This window comes from Canis lupus, chromosome 1 (genome assembly GCF_003254725.2).
Source record: "Canis lupus dingo isolate Sandy chromosome 1, ASM325472v2, whole genome shotgun sequence".
Taxonomy (NCBI): domain Eukaryota; kingdom Metazoa; phylum Chordata; class Mammalia; order Carnivora; family Canidae; genus Canis; species Canis lupus.
The window spans coordinates 9,175,901-9,195,850 of NC_064243.1; the positions used below are offsets into that span (position 1 = coordinate 9,175,901).

Here is a 19,950-nt window from a genome sequence, read left to right on the forward strand (position 1 = left end):
TGTATATTTTCTATTGTAAAAGTAGGTGATTCTTAAACATTCATTAAATTCTTGATTTATTTTTCTTCCTCATGATTTATTCAGAATATCAACCTACTCAAATAATACTCAATATGCAAAAGCTTTAATTTGTGCTATACAGATATTTAATGCTAACATACAGAGAAACTACTCAAATTCCTTACCGTTTTTAAAATGCTTTACTATCACTTAAAATGAGCCTCCACAGACAGTTGTTTTCTACTACTTAATAACTTCCATCATCAGGTGATCACATAGAGCCATAATTTCTACATGATTATAAAATTTAGAAGACCTAAATGGGAAATTTCTTCTGAAATAATTGCTTTGGTTAACACTTAAGTTTTTGTTACAAAATGCATTTTTAAAAACTCAACACTTTTCATAAAGTACAACAAAAACTACTTGACATATTAATATAATGTGGATTTTGAATCTTTTTAAATAAAATTATTCAAATGTATTTTCCCATTAAAATATTGAAATGTCCTGAAACTTCCTCGGGTGGCTCAGTCAGTGGGGTGGCCAACTCTTTATTTCATCTCAGGTCATGAGATCATTGTGGGGCTCTGCACTCAGCAGGAAGTCTGAGGATTCTCTCCCTCTCCCTCTGCCCCTCTGCTCACACATTTGTTCTAAATAAATAAATAAAAATAATAATAATAAATAAATAAATAATTCTTAAAAATAAATAAGATATGGAAACTTCCTAATAACATATGAAAAGCTGATTTTCCTTTCTGTAAACTCAACTATGGACTTGTAGTTTTTGCAATCTCCTTATTTGCAACAATAAAATGTTTAACAATAAAAGATTAAGCATCGATTATGCAACAGTGAAAATCTAATGATCTACGTATATTTATGCTTATACCTCATGGGAGTTCTATTTCATTCTGTAAGAAAATCTTATATATTTCCAACATGGATAACAAAAGATGCCCACATTTGGTGACTGAATCATTTTCCCATTTAAGTAAACACACTCAGTGCATTAAATCCAAAGTCAGTCTAACATTTGTCTCCTCTAGCTCCAGACACTCACTCTCTTAACTCAGCTTTTTTCCTTACCTATGAGAGGCAGACTGCTGTCCTTCATGCTTCACGAAACACCAGGATCATCACATGTCATCCCTGCTACCTCTCCTATTCCAACCTTCCAGAAAGACTACTGCCTTTCAATCACTTAATCACCTTGGTTATTCCTTTCAAAACTCCTGTGCCTGTCTAAATCACTCACTTTCTTTTTTTTTTTTTTTAATCAGTCACTTTCTTAAAGTTCGCATTGTATCAATACAGCAAGAAAACTGTTTCTCTCTCTCTCTCAAAGAAAAAAAAATCACTAAATTTATCAATACCAAGAGAATATCCTGCATTCAGGAAGCATTCAAAAGCAATGCAGACTAAGCAACTAAAAAAAAGACTTTATTTTCTAGATTGTTAAAGCAGATTGGGAGAAATATTTTTCTAATGACATTATAGAACTGTGAAAGAAATCCTTTGGGTTTTTTGTTGTCAAATTTTTATTTTAATCAGATGGAAGTCATATGCATGATGCACAGTGACATCTGAACAGGGATTTACCACCTGCTGAGTGTGTTTATGCAAATGACTGTCCATTTATGAAAGTTCTTCACTGAGGTTTACAAATAACTTCCTTGGTTGATAAAACAAAGACCTAAGAAATTCATGTGAAAACACTGCTTACCATCTGTTTACAAATACTTGGTCCTATTAGGTTTTTGTTTGTTTATTTTTTTAAACCAGCTTCCCTTTACATAATACGCCCTATTCAAAGATGAATACTCCTTCAAACCTCTCTGTCACTCTAAATCTAACTGAAAAATTGTTATACAAACTCGAATTCACATAATCAAAAGCAAGTAGTGGTAATTACATAACTTTAAAAGATAAACTGGGGTCTATTCAACATTTTAAAATTTTGAAAAAAAACTTGATTTTAAATCGAGGGAGCTCCAAACTAGAAGTGGATAGTAGCTTTCTACCTGTAGGAGCTCAGGGAGAGGCTTTTGTAGAGAAAAGGCAGAAGCAAAGTGAGGAAATTAATGTTTGGCTATAGCTTAAAGCCTAGTTGGCCATTTCTGATTGGCTGTCCTTTGGCTTCAATCTTTTAATCTTAAGGCTATTGTAGATTTTGGTTTGCTTATGCAGGTCACCACAGCATCGTGTGACATCAGTCTAATGGCCTCTTTGTTCAATTTAACAATAGTAGTTTTAATCATTTAAAAGTACCTATGTATATGTCCATCTCCATTTTACTCCAATTTTCAACAACTTTAGGGTTTTAAAATCATTTCAACAACTTGTGTGAAAGAAGGCAAAATAAAAGACAAAAGCAGCAAATGCATATAAAACAGTGTATTTTGATGATCATGTACTTAAAACTATACACATGTGTATATAATAATATCATTTCTGCATGTTTCTGACATAGAATAAGGATAAACATTTCTCAGCTTTTGAGCTTTGAATATTCACATATTCTTTTGACAGATATTTACTGAATTTCTCCTATGTGCCAGGCACACTGTTCCAGAGCTTTGAAAAAGCATTAGGAAATAAATGGATTTAAATGTCTGTTCTCAGTGTACCTGGTTGGCTCTACTGGTTAAGCATCCAACCCCTGATTTTGTCTGAGGTCATAATCTCAAAGTTGTGAGATGTAGCCCCATATTGGGCGTTATGCTGAGTGTGGAGCCTGCTTAAGATTCTCCTCCTCCCTCTGCCTCTCTCTGCTACCACTCTCTCTTTAAACAAATACATAAATAAATACATGTCTGTTCTCATGGAACTTAACATTGTGATTACTTGTGAAATCTGACTCACAGAAATTCAAGCGTATATTAGTTTTTTTTCCTCCAAAGATTCACTTGCAGCAAATTATCACGATGTTTTCACATCTTAAAATGGAACCAAAATTTTGTTATATAAGAATCAAAACAAATTATTTTGAACATGTTGGAAGAACTGGCTATAACAGAATTGCATAAACTATAACACAAACAAACTAACCCAATTTTTGGAGTTTAATCACATATTCCTGATTAATCTTACAAATATAAATATTTATAAACGTTCAACTCTTCTTTTATGAAGGAACTGTGAGCTGAGAATGAACTGAACTTTCTAAAAGTTCTCAAAAATATTTTAAACAGGAAACCAGCTGCTTCCACCCACCCATGGCAATGTGTTCAAAGCGTAATACCACAGGAGCTCATTTAAGTCCTTGAAACATGCAAATTTCTGCAGGTCAGGTTTAGACCTTGAATTATAAGTCTTTATGAATGTGATTGCAGAGGAAGTTGAGAAAATAAAATTATTAGTGAATATGGATCTACCCAAGGTTCATAACTATGTTTTCTATTAAAATACATGACTAATCTACTTTGAAATCACAAGGCTATCTACCTCTGAATAGGAGAAACATAAGTTCCAGAAAGTACATTGTATCTCTTGTGACATAAATGGTAAAAATATAAAAGGGATATGTAAAATTGATTTCATATATAGTTAAAACATAGTCACTTATAGTACTACATTCCCTTAAAGTACTATGAAGATATTAAATCAATTCTTTTGTCTTGGTAAGGAAGATTCTAATACTCAGAAACACTGAAATAAAATAATATTAAAAAAAAGTGAAGGTGAAACAATGACATATTTTAAAACTGAATGTTCTTATATCATGTAACAAAAAGAGAAATAGTAATATATACATATATATCACCAAAAATTATCAGAACAGCAGTTGATGATATGTTGATTTTTAGAGAAAATGTAGATTTTTTATCTTAGTTACTGGCATTAGATTTATAGCCTCATTACATTTCTATGGACTCTCCTAAGAGTAAATTGATATAAATCATATATTTTGTTCCAATTCTATCAATTTTAATGTAATAAAACAAGTAATCCTCTTTCAGATACATTATTTGGAGGAAAATACTTTGTCCAGAAATACAAAGCTTGTGGTTGTATAATACTTGTTACCTCTTGTAATAATGAGATCTAAAATCTTGACTTCACTGGGAAAATGTAATTTATAATCTTAAGACATGAAATATTAAAAAGTGTAATGTTAGATTTTGATTTCAAGATTAGTTACTATACATGCTAATGAAACTTTTTTCCTGTCCATACATTTTCCATTTAGCCAAAATGTCTTTGTACTCTGTTTAGAAAGAGTCTCCAATCATCTATCATCTTTTTAAGTGTTGATATTTTGGGGGTTTGCCCTTTGGCATCAGAGAAGTTAACACTAAAGAGTAAAGCAATTTAACTAAAAAGCAGAGTTCCCAGCAAATTGCTAATTGATCTGAAATCAGTTTTTATCTGTTTGTATTGTAGGCATAGTGTTTTAATCCCCTGGTAAAGACCAGGAATTGGATTAAAAATGTCAAAACAACAGGAAGTCAACAGCTAGTGTTTACAATTCTCAAGAGATCTTGCTTTCCAGCCCCTAAAATAGAAAATGTAAGACATGTGCAAAGAACTGCAAAAAGCTGAAGACCAGATTAAACCCTTATATTTCTGAAAACTTGCTATGTTTTTATTTGCCCTCCCAGCCATATAAATATTTCCTTTCAACTTTTTCTCAAATAATCCCTATAATGCCACAGTTTTAAATCTTCCTCCAAACCTCTATTTTTACTTTTTCTATCTCTCTGTTCTACCAGATTTGATTCTTTCACTTAATTTATTTAAAAAAAAGAAAAGAAAAGAAAAACTGAGAAATGTGTGGAATCCTAAAATTGGGTTGATCTTTTTTTTTTTTTTTTTAAGATTTTACTTATTTATTTATTCATGAGAGACACACAGAGAGAGATGCAGAAACATAGGCAGAGGGAGAAGCAGGCTCCATGCAGGGAGCCCAATGTGGGACTCGTTCATGCCCTGGGATCATGCCCTAAGCCAAAGGCAGACACTCAACCACTGAGTCACCCAAGTGTCCTGAGTTGATCATTTTTATTACTGCTTACTTTGCACGCCAATTAGATTTTTTTAAATTACAGCAAGGGGAGAACATATTAGTACCAGTTATTTCCAGAGGCCACCATATTGTACACACTTCTCAGAATCAGTATAACATAAATACAGCAACATAACCACCATCAGAATGGAGAGTGGCACTCAGAGAGCACTGGATTCAGAATCAGAAAACCTGGGGTAAATTTGTTCCTTAGAAAGGTCGCTCAAACACTTATCTCCATTTACAACAAGGAGATAAATGTAATGCCCTACACATGACCTACACCTGCTAAGAGAGTACTGTGTAATTATTTATATTCCGGAGTATAATAGTCTGTGCTGTCCAACTGGATAGTCACAAGCCTGATGGTGCTAGAAAACCACTGAAATGAAGGCAGTCCGAACTGAGATGTACTCTAAGTCTAAATTAGGCACAGTGTGGAAAATAAAAATGTAGACTATTTCATTAATTTTATATTGGTTACATTTTAGAATGGTAATATTTTAAAGATATTGGGTTAAGTACAATATGTTATTAAAATCTATGTCACATTTTTAAATTTTTATTTTATTTATTTTTAAACATTTTATTTATTCATAAGAGACAGAGAGAGAGAGAGAGAGAGAGAGAGAGGCAGAGACACAGAGGGAAAGCAGGCTCTATTCAGGGAGCCTGACATGGGACTCGATCCCGGGTCTCCAGCATGGCCCTGGGCTGAAGGTGGTGCTAAACCACTGAGGTGCCCCACATTTATTTTTTAAATGTAACTTCAGATTGTAAAGGTTGCTTGAACACTACTTCTGTTGCATAGCTCTACTCTAGAGCAACCCAAAAATTTAAGGATTTTTCTTTTTCATAGAGAATTTTCCAGAAATAGAAAACTTTGTTTTGAATTTTCAAACTTATGTTCAGTGTGTTCTCACAAAATTTCTATCTCTGTCTTACAGAGGCTTCTCACTTATGCATCAAACTAAGATGATTGCTAATAATATTATTTTCAAATATATGTTTGAAAATGCATTCTATTGATAATGTAAATACACATCAGCATCATAGCTATCATTCAAATATAAATGAACAGAACATTTTCATTCTCTGCCACATGGTCACATAATGTAGAAGAGGAGATGCTACAATAGTCACATCAAAATAAAATGGCCATGATTCAAAACACTGGATATGACTGTTCCACGTTCTCATCTGAGAAGTTTAAAAGAAATCCCATTTATTTTAAGCTATTTAGACAGCCTGGCTTTTAGAAAAAAAAAATTAAATATTAAAATAAAGGTAGTTCATGGTTTCTGACCATCATTTGCAAATATAATTTAATCTTTATCCAAAACTTTGGCAATATAATGAACATCGAGAAAAATTATGGGCTTACAATTCGTTAGATGTGAAAAATTCTATGTCTATATCTTATTGTTCCCTGAAGATCCTTCTCTAATACAGTCTGTAAGACCAAGCAAAACATCATTAAAAATAGAGGACAGCAGAGGGGATACAGTCAATAATATCATAATACACTTATCCTGGTGAGCATTTCATTAGGTATAGAATCGCTGAATCACTACGTTGTATACCTGAAACTAGTTTAATATTATATGTCAACTACACTTCAGTTAAACATTTTTAAATAGGTAACTATAGGGGATCCCTGGGTGGTGCAGCAGTTTGGCACCTGCCTTTGGCCCAGGGCGCGATCCTGGAGACCCGGAATCGAATCCCACGTCGGGCTCCCGGTGCATGGAGCCTGCTTCTCCCTCTGCCTATGTCTCTGCCTCTCTCTCTCTCTCTCTCTCTCACTATCATAAATAAATAAAAATTTTTTAAAAAGTTAAAAAAAATAAATAAATAGGTAACTATATGAGGCAATGGATGCATTAAAAAAATAAGAAGGTAAGTGGAGGAAATTCTGAACAAAATTAGTCTCAGCATGGGAATGGGTACTAAAATTAGTGTCCACTTGTGGATATTTATCTTCTTACCATAATATAATCCACATATAAAACACCATGTTTTTCCATGTATTTTTATAACAGGACTGTTTTCCCATTTAAGTAAATTCAAAGACATTTACTAATAAGAAATAAAATGTATCTAGTAAAACCAAGGGTGGTACTAATTGGTTGTAATGGAACTAAACTTAATTTCATGTCCAAAATATTTTCACATGCAGTATCCTTACAATATTCTCATCTTTCCAGTTCCTATCAATTCCAATAGTTCTACCTCATGCACCCACTGGCTGGTATATACCCTAGATACTATTACCATACAGCATTTCTTCCATTTCCATGTTAAGCACCCTTTTGATTACCTTCTGTGGTCCACAAAATTCTCTTCTTTGACCTAACTTGGACCTCCTATTAACTGATCCCATTATCTTTTAACCATTTATTACCTACTTCATATTGATACTCCTTCCCTTTTCCAAGCCCCATTAATTAACAATTTATGCTCAGCTAGATTGGCATTCTCTTAACCTTATTGCCTAGAAAACTCCAATTCTGGTTGGCATTCAACTATCTGCCTGTTCCACATAGGCACCTACCTGAGCATCTGCTAATACTTAGAGAAAACATGGTTTACTTTCAGGTCTCACTTCAATTCTTGATTCTGAATATCACATCAGCCCTTAGCACTGCACAGCCAACCCTACTCCATTTCCCTTATCATTTCACTTTCCCATTCTCCAAAACTCCACCCATCTTCTTCCTTAACTCTTCCATCTTTCTTGATGAAGTTATTCTTTTTTTCCCTCTGTTTCACTTTAAAAAAAAAAAAAGTTATCAAAAGACAACTACCATTCTCTGGCTCTACCACACTTATCAGCCCTGTGGTAACCCTGATCTCAGCCTCTTTCTACATCATCCTTGCCCCTAAAGTCAAACTTCCCATTTGCAGGTTCCATCTGAATCCCCACTAGCTGACTTAAAGACTTAACTCCTACAAATAGAGTTCTCTCTCTCCTTTCTAATAAAATTAAATCTCCCTCCTAAGTCATTCTTATCGGCAAAGGGACATGCTATAATATCTTCAACCTGAAAAACAAAAATCATCTTGATCTCCATCCAGGGACCATCACATTTCTCTGATATTTTTTATAGTAAAAACCATTAGAAGATATTTTCACTCATCTCACTCTCTCTTGAACTCACTCTACCAGTTTTTAAGCCTAGATCTCTGCAAAAACAGAAAATCAATAACTTCTGTATTGCAAAATCTAATTAACAGTTAACTCCTATTTTCCTTGACCACTCAGTAGCATTTTATATAACTTGGCCATTTCATCTTTCAGCAATGACTCATTTACTTAGCTTCTGAAAGACTCCTCTTTCATGGGTCTCCTCCTACCTCTCTGAATGGTGCTCTTCATTCTGCTCTGGTGGGTCTGCCTCTGATATGGTAGTACTCCAGCACATCTATTTTTTGGGGGGAAGAGGGCTTTAATTCTACAAATTAAAGACAAGGATTATAGGATACCATTTAAAAGCTCTGCAATGAATATGTTTTTTATTCAAAAGGGTACTTCTGTATTCAGCTACCAAAAAAAGTCCTTCTATCAGTTTTTAACAGCAAATATTCTTTTATCTTTTCTACATATAACAGCAACTCATAGTAAATATCATCATATGCAAGTCACTCAGGTATTTAAATATATAAAAATATTAGTAATCTGCAAAGCTATGACCTTAATAGAATGGTATTGAGCACAACCCATCTTCTCTTTGATAGGCTGCTTTCCTCCTATAAGATAACCAGTTTTCTATTTTATAATACTTGATAACAATTGTGCATCAACAGTTGATCAGGGCATTGAGGACCAAACACTGAGGACCAGGTATTGAACATGTAAAAGACTCTCTATAAAATAGAATCTTGGAAAACAGCCTAGATCTGTTTAATTAAAATGAAATGTCCTAACCTAAGGTCAGTGATGAAAGTATTTGAGCTGACAAGTATACTTATTGTTTTCTTAATGATATATTTAAAGGAATGAATCTTTACATTACAACTATCTTCAGCTGTTTGGGCATATGGCAAAAAGGCATTACTCCAGTAAAGTCTATTTAAATGACAATAAACTTCTAAAACAGTAGATCGTACATTTCTAAAATGAGAGCACAGACACTATTATATATATATAGTTATAATATATATTTATAAAATATTCTATTTAGAGAAAAGTTAAATATATTTAAAGTTTAGATATACGAGGAAAAATGTTAAATGGGGCTTATTCTTTTTACTACTGATGTACTGTACTCTGCATTGTCTATTAGCAACATAAATTTTATATATGCTCTTCACCCATTCAAATAAAACTTACATGATAATCATGGGGTCTTTCCATTCATATCACTCATCAAAAACAAACAAAAGAACGCCAGTGTGTTCCCAATATCATTTCCAATAACCACATGCGTTTCTCTTATGAATATGTGATATTTGATGAAAATCAGTGATTAAACTTCCTCTGAGAAATCAAAAGACATCTTCTTTGAATACAATGTTCAAGAAAATAAAAGAGAGGAAAGCCTAAGTGTTGAATATGAGAATAGCCAATTTAAGTATAAAAACTGCTTATTTTCAGTATCAATTTCTTCTGTCTATTCCCTAAAGTAAGAGTGGACCACCTGAGAGAATTGTGATTAGCTTGGATTTACGGATGTCGTCTCACTGTCTCTTCCCTGCACGCTATTACCCCAACGCCATCCCAAACCATTCTGCTCAACTTCTGCCAGACTCACATTCCTAAAATACCAGTGGAGCAGAGTGGAAAAGCTTTGGAGCCAGAAAGACATTATTTGGAAACCTAGCTCCAGAACGTACTATATCTGTGGCTTTAGAGAAATCATTTACATTTCGGAACATCAAATTTCCTCGTGTAAAATGAAGATATGTGATATGAATTTCATTCTATTAAGCAACTATCAAAGTTGTAGATACGTATGTAAATTACCTTACACATAGGAAATGCTATTATTTGCTGGTAGTGTGATGATGATGATGATGATGATGATGATGATGATGATGATGATGGAGATGACAAAGCAAAGAAGAATAAATACTCCCCATCTCTTCAGAAATTTGCAATCACCCTCACTGTACAATATATAGGGTCAAAATTACTCTGTATATTCAGAGTATACAGTGCTCTGTGTTTCACAACTTTGTCTCACTCTTGAGCCCAATGTCTGCTACTCACAATGGTGAGTTTTTCTTCTTCTCCAATGAGGTTCATAGCCTCATAGCTCATGCCTCAAAACTCTTTGCTCCAACTACTACTACAAAGTAGAACGGTCTTTTTGTTTTTCAACAACTATCTACATTCCACTGATTTTTAAGACTCAGCTCGGGAAGCAGGACTTTTCTTTCAAGGCTTCTTTAAAATCTTGCTAAGAAGAAGATTTTTGAAGGTTTTACCATTATAGAAAAATTCAATTAACCTTGCAGTATCAGCCCAGGAGAAATGGTACTTCTTCAAATAGAAGCTGTCCTTATATCATTTTTAATTTTAAAGAATTATCATCATTATATTTGTGGCTCTAATAATTAGAGGAAAACCTCATAAATTTCAAGACCACAACTGTATCAAGGCACCAGGAAGCTTTATGCTAGTGATCATGCAATTACTGAACCCAATAAAAACATGAAGAATGCAAAATTATATCATCTGTCATTTTACAAGAAAACTAAATTTTTAAAGTTTTCCAAAAAAGCAATCCACATATAGCATTTTTCTAAATGTCATTCATATAGATTTATTGATCCCTTAAGTCAATACTACAAAATCACAGGAAAATTACACAGATACTGTATTTCTAGCATTTTAAGATTGCTTTTTCATCTAATGCTTATTTAAAAATGTGCATAAAAGTCAGAATTCAGAAATGTTTAATGTATATGCAAGGATATTCAACAAAAATGACTAAAAACAAGGCATTCAGTCAAAAGTTGTAACAGTACCCTATTCCACAAAGCTATTAGCAAAAGTGTATTTGCATGATTTCAAAAAATAAAAAACTAGTGTTGATATAAATGAGAATATTAAGAATTATCATTGTGTATTTCAATTGCATATGTTACTTGTTTCTATTTTTAAATAATATCTTCATTATATTTCTATTTAATAGACTTAACCACTCAATATTCAGTTTATAATTTATCTTTGTGGAAAACATGAACAAGTATTTCCCAATGGTTTCCATAGATCTTTTTTTCCCTTCAGTTCTACTATTACTTCCCATATAAAGATCCATTTCTTTTTTATCATGTACAGGATTTTTATTATTTCATTCTATGTCCCTATCTCCTCCATACTGCCCAGGTAACTTCTATAAAGAAATCAATATTAGTTCCAAGTTTGAGGTATATTTTTCTGTTAACAATAACAGAAATTCAGCATGAGGACTATCCATCAAAATAAAAATAACTCTGAATGCATGAAGCATAAATATGAGGGTTTGCATAACAGTTTTGCATTTTTTTTAAAACTCTAAGAATATAGATTACTCCAAACACATTGACTAACTCATATTCATTTGGAACTACAAAACAAAGTCTTAATATCAACATAATCTATGACTGTCTACATTTAGAGTTGAAATTCTTACCTGAGTTGTGCTTAGTATAGTTATTTTTTAAAAAACAGGAAAAGTATGGCAAGCTGTCAGGATAAATAATATCAACAGTGGAAAATGGAAGAAAGAGGGAAGGAATCAAGTCCACTTTAAGAAGAAACTTCAAATCCCTCTGTTTCCCAGACCTACAGTAGTTTTGTTCTGCATCTTATAAGTAACTGTCTTTTTCTTTGCTCCGAGAATACCACATGCTCTGCTCCAGCAGGAAAATATAATAATTAAATAGAAAACCACAAGGTTATTAGGCATCTTACCCTCTGGGCTTGCTGGGCTGCTCTAGCGGCTCAGTGTTACAGACACATGTGTAAACAACAGAATTTCCTGCATCCTTTTCTCATCTGTATAGCTCTGGGGTCCTGGCCAACAGGATTATTTCCAGCATTAAGGCCACTCCACACTAACTCAAAAAAGATTCCCATTGGTTGTGAAGTTTTATCAAAACCAATACCACAACACCCTCTTTGGATCACAAGTGAGTGAACCAAAATGAAATCACTTTAATGTTCCCTAACTAAGTTTGGTTGTACAAAGCTTTCCATCCAACCCATTTGAAACCATGTACTGTGAGTGAAAAAGGAAGAAAATACCCACCCCTCATCCACATGCATTTAATGTTTAATAACAATAGGTATAACTTGTAATAGTAATAGAAAAAAACTAAAACCCGAATAAAGTAGTTATCTGCAAGATCTAAAGAGAGATTATATGACAGATCAGAGGAACAATAGGAAATATCATTGGTCCGATATGATTTTTATTCGATTGCCAAGAAAAGAAAGAATATTTAATTAAATATTTGAGTAAACAAATCATGATACAAAAACTCTATGTCAAAACTCTGGATCTCAGTCATGTGGCAGGAACTGTGAGTTGCATCTCCAGAGCCCCCCAGGGAGAGTTCATTGGCCACTAGTGTGGTGGAGGGAGGGAGTGACTTTCCGGTGACAGGACAAGGCTGTCAGGAAGTGTTCTGATGAAGGGGTGATGGCAGACCACGTAAAAGAGAGCTTCTCTGGTTGACACTACCAGCATTGGCTGCCCAAAGAAACAGACAAGGGCAGAAAATACATAATCAACATGTTCCTTATAAATAGCATGAGAATAGCATTTAAAAGTTAGATTTAACATTTCCAAATCATTTCACTCTTCCTCCCTCCTTAATTTGGATGATCATTCTTCACTGTTTTTTTGTTTTTTTTTTTTTTTTAAGTTTATAGACTCCTCTTAGCTCTCATTCCACTTGTCATCTCCCACGGCAGTTTACGCTGCGGTCTTTGATGCTGCTCCCCATGGACATGGAGACTTTCTCCTCTATCTTAACACAATGCTCCCCTAGTCTTCCCCTTGACCTCTCTCTCTGGATCTCCCCATCTCTTTGGTGGTGCTTCTTTTCTCTCCTATCCCTCCAGGTACATCAAGTATATTCCCATGTAAATCTATTATCTCTCTGGACAATGTCACCCATTCTCATGGTATGAATTATCATCTTTCTTTTCAGATGACTTTCAAATATCTACAATTGGATTTAATCCTCTTTTTGTCTCTGACACTTACATGCACCAGCATATTAGACCCTGCCACTGGAAAATATGACAGATACGTCATCAACATACTTGAAACTGAAATCATCTTCTCTCCATGGACTCGCTGCACTGTTTATCTCAATAGTGCCAACCCAGCCTTACAGTTTGCTAAAGAAAGACCTTGGAAGTCATCCCTGACCCCTGTTCTATATCCAATCCAGCACCAGCTTCTTTTGGCTTTATGTCACTGATATGTCCAGTACTCTCCTTCCCACTGCTACATCTTGTTTTGGGCAGCTATCAAAATCTGTCTGGAATGCTGTGGTATCCTAAATTATTAACCTGTCCCCACACTGGTCCCTCTCCATATTTGGCAATAGTTACAGTGGTCTATTCCCTGTATTCATGCTACTTGAAATCTTTAAAGATTTTTAACCTTCTTATCAAATCTCTTCTCTATAATGCATTTGCCAGAATGAAGCTATTCTGGATTACTTTTTCTACCCTGTTGACCACATCATGTTTTTATATCCCCCCCACTCCTTTATTAGCTTACACCCCTTTCAAGGTGCAGTACTTCCAAGAGATTATTACTGGTCCTATTCTCAATCCACATCTTGTCTGGGTGATCACATTCGTTTTTGTGTCTTCCTTGCCACACATGTCATTTTGGGGTGAATTATGTCCTCTGAAAAGATATGTTGAAGTCCTCTCCCCCAACCCCTGTGAATGTGACCTTATTTGGAAATAGGGTCTTTGCAGATTTGTAATCAACCTAAAATGAAGTCAAGTGAATCAGGATGGGCCCTAGTCCCATGAATGACTGGTATCCTTACAAAGAACAGGAAATTTAGATACAGGCACACAGGACCAAATTCCATGAGAAGACATTGGCAGAGATTGGAATGATACATCTACAAGCTAAGGATTGCTGGCAACCACCAGAATCTAGGAAGAGGCAAGGAAGGATCCTCTCCCAGAGCCTTTAGAGAAAGTATGGCTGTGCTGACACCTTGATTTTGGACTTTTATCATCCAGAACTATGAAATAATAAATATCTGTTTAAGCCACCAAGTTTGTACTACTTTGTTATGGTATCCCTAGCAAATATACTAATATACGTATAATTTTCAAATACATATGGTCAGCTCATAACAGTTTATCAAGCTTGAGACCTGGATGTCTAACAGTCTAATGAGAAAAGGCACTAGGAACCATTTAAATCCCTCAGTAATTCCCAAACAGCAAATATCTTACATTTCTTCCCGAACCTCTTCTGTATCTTGTTTTTTTTCTAAATCTTAAATAATGATGCTGCTATCCATGCAGTCCGTCAAGCTAGAAACCTTTTTATTATTCCCAAGACCTTACACCACTCCACCCTGACACACAGCAACTACCCTTATAGTAAAACATGAAATAACTGTCCTTTGTTGTCTCCATTTCATCTGCTTCCCTCTCTTTTGGACTCACACCAATCAAATTTTTGTTTCACACATCGGGTTTTACTCTCAAGTTTATAAACTAGTAGTAGATCAATAAAATATAACTACATATGTAAAGTGACTTCCCATTTGAAGCTCTGTCAAGTGAAGTTTCAATTTCCTGTACAACCTCTCTTCTCTTGGGTTAAGAAAGTGGAGAAGGATCCTGCTTTGTGCTTATTACCAAGTTTGTCTCACAAATGCTTTGTTGACTGAGGGGACCTACCAGCGTGTTGGAAACAAAGTTATCCAATGTCTCCATCTTAGTTCACATGGTATTGCCATCATAGCTTACACACAACACACACACACAGTACACACACACGTGAGTGCACAAGCATCTTCATTATCTTAATACACCATATCTCATAATAAAAAAGAGGAGCATAAGAAAAAGGGAGGAGAAAATTCAGCCTTAGAGTTTTCATAATCTCTTGGTGAGTTCACAGTATCTTAAGGCACTCAACACACAACAATGAAGGCTGATATTCTGTATGTGTGGATTCCAATTTTATTCTATATATTAAGTCCTCCCTGTGAAGTCTGCTATTTAGCTACCTAGCATCATTTCTCTGTTTCCTCCCTACAATTAAAAAAAAAAAAAAAAAAGGTAATGTTACCAAGACTCTCATTACAGATACAATTAGCTATGTGGTATAGTTTTCACAGTAAAACATAAGTGGAAGCCTCATAAGTATTCTTGAAAAGTTTTGTCTTCCTTATATGGATGCCTCTCCATTTCAGTTCTTTCTTTATCCTTCCTTGAACAAGGATAGGAAGCTGGAGATGGAGAAGCATGAACTGATCTCGAGGTCTATAGCCCATAGAAAGTTCTAACACTATCTAACTGGAGAAACAGTGGGAAATATATTAATCAAAACTGATTTTACTCCAGATCTCTATCAGCTAATTGGGGGAGTTCAGAAGAAACAGTAGGCTTGAAAACTCCCACAGCAACTTTTACCTAATTTCACAGCTATTTCTCACGATCTCTGTGAGGCTTCTCCTGATTCCCACAGAAAGTTAATGTTACAATCCAAGGCAATATTCATGGTCTTATTTCCCTGTCTGTTTCCTCTGAGAACTGTAAATTCTTTAAGGCCATAATATTGCATTTGTCTTTGAATTTGAGGCAGATAAGCAAATAAATGGATAAGTGAATAAAAGTAAAAATGCATAAATGATGGGTGAATGGATGTTCTGCGAAAGCAATGAAGGAACAAAAATAAATCTGAAAGATACACCATTAAAACAGTAAGTATACAGTGATTTTTAAATTTCTACTATGATTGGAGGTTTTTCCCTACTTTTATATGTTGAAACAATTAATAACAGCAACATCACACATATGTGCCTCTCACTGACAAAGTAGGATAGAGAAATACTGACAAAGACAAACAGAAAAAATTTTCTGTGGATTTTCACTACCTGAACTCAGTTGTACTATTAAATCTTAATTGCTGCAATTTTAACAGTTTTAACAATACTTGTAAGAATTATCAAAAGCATCATAACTGTCAAAGTAGCTGAAAATGTCTTGCAAGGAAATCAGTTTGGTGAAAGGCACTAGGTGATTTGAAACCATAGATTAGAAACACATATACACGAAATCACAGTTTGTTGTGATTTTCCAAGTACATCCTTCACTAATCAAGACACACCAGGTGGAAGTCACCATCTTTTATTAAACTAACTGTGTCTACCCACACACATCAGCAACTAAATTGGAGTGTCTGTATATGAATCTCATTGCAGCATTACAGAAAACGTTTTCTTCCCTCTCACTGTTTTAATAAACTACTGTCACACAATATCCAGAATTTCTTTACAAACACGATGTCTATTTTCTATGACAATGTCTGAGTTGTACCACAGAGCCAAATTTATTGGTTTTTTTTGTCAGTTAAGGAAAAGGTTAGGAAAAAATTGTAAGAAAAATAAATTTGAGGGGCGCCTGGGGGTGCTCAGTCAGTTAAGCAACAACTCTTGATTTGGGCTCAGGTCCTAATCTCAGCTTCCTGGGACTGAGCTCCACATCAGGCACTGAACTCAGCAGGGAGTCTGCTTCCCTCTCTCCTGTCCCCAACTCTTGCACACTCTCTCACTCTTTCTTTCTAAAGCAAATAAAAATAATTTTTTAAAAAGAAAAATAAATATGATCTACAACAAATATAACTTTAAAGAGGAGAGATCCTAATCACAGATGGATGTGGGTTTGAGCATCAGTTGAGTGAGTTCCCTCTCTGAGTCTCAGTTCCATCATTGTAAAATGGATAGTAAAACCTATAGGTGGATTCTAAGGGTAAGGACATAATGGAAATAGAGTACTACTACTCTTTTAAGTAGTCAACACTAAATAAACTAAAGTTATCATTAGTACTAATTATTTTAAAAAGTAGTTATGTTAGCCCAACCACAACATCTAGAAAACAGACTTAAAGCAAATTTTTATATTCTAAATACAAACACTAAGCAAATGTTGACATGGCCCAGTCTGGTGACTTGACTTATTTGGCTGCCTCTCTCAGTATTCACTTTGCACTTGTGATCTTGTTCTGGCACCAACACTTAGGTTCTGACAAAACCAACTAGACATATTCCTTAGGCTTATAATAAGTATAAAAAAATTATCTTTGTGAGACTTTGTGAAATTATAATGAATTTATCTTTGCAACCGATATTCCAGGAACTTTCCTTGGGGGAAAGTAGGGAATACCTACTTATGAGAAAATGGCCCAGAGATAAATACTTTCTTCCTAAATAAGAAATATATATGTAAATATATGTATTTATTTATATATGTTATATATTTATGTATGTTATGTAATATATAAATATATATTTTATATTTTTACCATACATATACATTTGTATGTATATCTTATATATTTATATATATGTAAACATACATATTTATATGTTACATAACAAGGATTAAAAATTTAGTCATTGGATTTTGATCAAGCTCATAGCAGAAGTACAAGTTAACTGTTCTTTCCTTGGTTAATAATGGTTTGTGATATACTTCATGTTTTATTTATTTATTTATTTATTTATTTACTTATTTATTTAAAAGATTTTATTTATTTATTCATCAGAGAGACAGAGAGACAGAGAGGCAGAGACACAGGCAGAGGGAGAAGCAGGCTCCATGCAGGGAGCCCGACGTGAGACTTGATCCCAGGACTCCAGGAGTACACCCCGGGCAGAAGGCAGACACACAACTGCTGAGCCGCCCACATGTCCTAACCCTTAATCTTTTTGTATCACAACATTAACCAGGCTTGAAATCTCTCTTTATTTTTAATTTAATTTTATTTTATTTAAATTCAATGAACATATAATGTATTATTCGTTTCAGAGGCAGAGTTCAATGATTCCATTTGTATACAACACCCAGGACACATTACATCTCTGCCCTCCTTGATGCCCTTCACACAGTTACCCCATCCCCTCACCCACCTCCCCCCTAGCAACCCTCAGTTTGTTTCCTATTAGTATTAAGAGTCTCTTACAGTTTGTTTCCCTCTCTGATTTTGTCATTTTATTTTTTCCTCCCCTCCCCTATGATCCTCTATTTTGTTTCTTAAATTCCACTCTTAATAAATATTTAAAAAAGAATATATTTGAGGTAAATCAAACCTATGAGACAGTAGAAAAAAATACAATTATCAAAGCACCATTAGTATAGTTATAACATTTCTTTTCAAGAAAGAGAAAAACATGAAGCTTAGTCTTGAGTATCAGCTTTTAAGCCTGAGATGAGATAGCTCACAAAACTCATTTATGGCAGGCTTTAATCTAATGGACTACAAATACGTGTTTTCTTCTCCTCATACCCTGTATCCCACTGACACGACAAAAATGTGGCTGTTGTTAAATTAGAAACAAATCCATAACAGTACTGAAATCAAGAAACAGTGCTTACATCAGACAAAGCATTTTTGGAAATTTCTAAACATCAAAAGCATATTGTATTTGATGACAGGGAAACCAATACGGGGGAAACTATAAAATACAACATCCAAAAGAGAAGGCTGCCACAAGGTAAAAGTCAATTTTGCCAGAGTGTCTGGGGAAGAATCCAAGAGCATCATAAACCCAAACTGATGGGGTATTTATCCCCAAGATTATCACTGTGCTAGCTGTGGCACTGGGACCTCGTTTTTCCTTCTCACACACATACACAACAGCTGCCCAAAGACAGAAAATAATGCCTGAGGAAATGCTTTTTAAAAATTATTTTTATTAAGTATAATTAACATACAGTGTTATATTAGTTTCAAGTATACAATATAATGATTCAAAAATTCTATACATTTCTCAGTGCTCATCAAGGTAAGTGTACTCTTAATCTCCTTTATCTATTTCTCCCATCTTCTACTCCCCTTCCCTCTGACAACCATCTGTTGGTTTTCTATAGTTTAAGAATCTATTTTGTTTGTTTTTCTCAGTTTTTTTTCATTTGTTCGTTTGTTTGGTCTCTTAAATTCTACCTAAGAGTGAAATCATATGTTATTTGTCTTTCTCTGACTGACTTAATTCACTGAGCTCATTCCTTCTAGGTGCATCCTTGTTGTTGAAGAAATGCTATTAAAGTAGATAATCTCCCTGAGGAGCATTCCTAGCTCCCAGGACAGAGAGAGAAGTATAATAAAGTTTCAGGAAAATTTCAAGACTACAAAAGCCACTAAAGAATAAAGAAAAGAGACCCCACTGCTAGTGAAATATACTAAAGAAGTCCACTGAAAAATAAAATACATTTTTTACAGATTGTAGGTATCTAGAGTTTGCTCACCTGCTCTCCACCTACACACCAGATAAAGCCTGAAAACAGGCCTTATCCTCCCTCACAAATCCCTCCTCAGGGGTTCTTTCAGGGCCAGGTCCCTAGGTAAACAAATGTACTCACTTCACCAACTTCCCCTGAGCATCTGTCACTTTATCTGCAAAAGCTGGCCAATATGTTGTTATAAGGATTATTCTGAATTTGCAAAATAAAATTCAGAGTCTGGCATATTGTAAGCACTAAATCAATGGCAGGTATAATAATAATAGTAACAACAATAGTAATATACAGATCCAATTATATAATATGAAAAAAATTAATGATATTCTCTTTATTATAGGCACTTAAAAGGAGTAAATGTCCCTCAGGATTTTCTTTAATTCTGGTTAATTGATATTGATGAATTCAAATCTCTTTTATGTCCAACCATTGAAAATAAGAGAGTTAAAATTTTGCAAAAGCAAAAGACATACAAAACATTCATTTACATAAAAAT

General features: G+C 34.3%; 1 protein-coding gene across 2 annotated transcripts in view; it reads right to left on the reverse strand.

Annotated features, from left to right (window-relative positions):
- Positions 1-12,044, reverse strand: part of CCDC102B (coiled-coil domain containing 102B) — a 139,083-nt gene extending 127,039 nt beyond the window's left edge. For both annotated transcript variants that reach the window (XM_035709461.2, XM_025422054.2), the window contains exon 1: positions 11,913-12,044. The gene's annotated coding sequence lies outside the window, so the exon portion shown is untranslated. The remainder of the gene's footprint in view (positions 1-11,912) is intronic.
- Between the last annotated feature and the right edge of the window lie 7,906 nt (positions 12,045-19,950).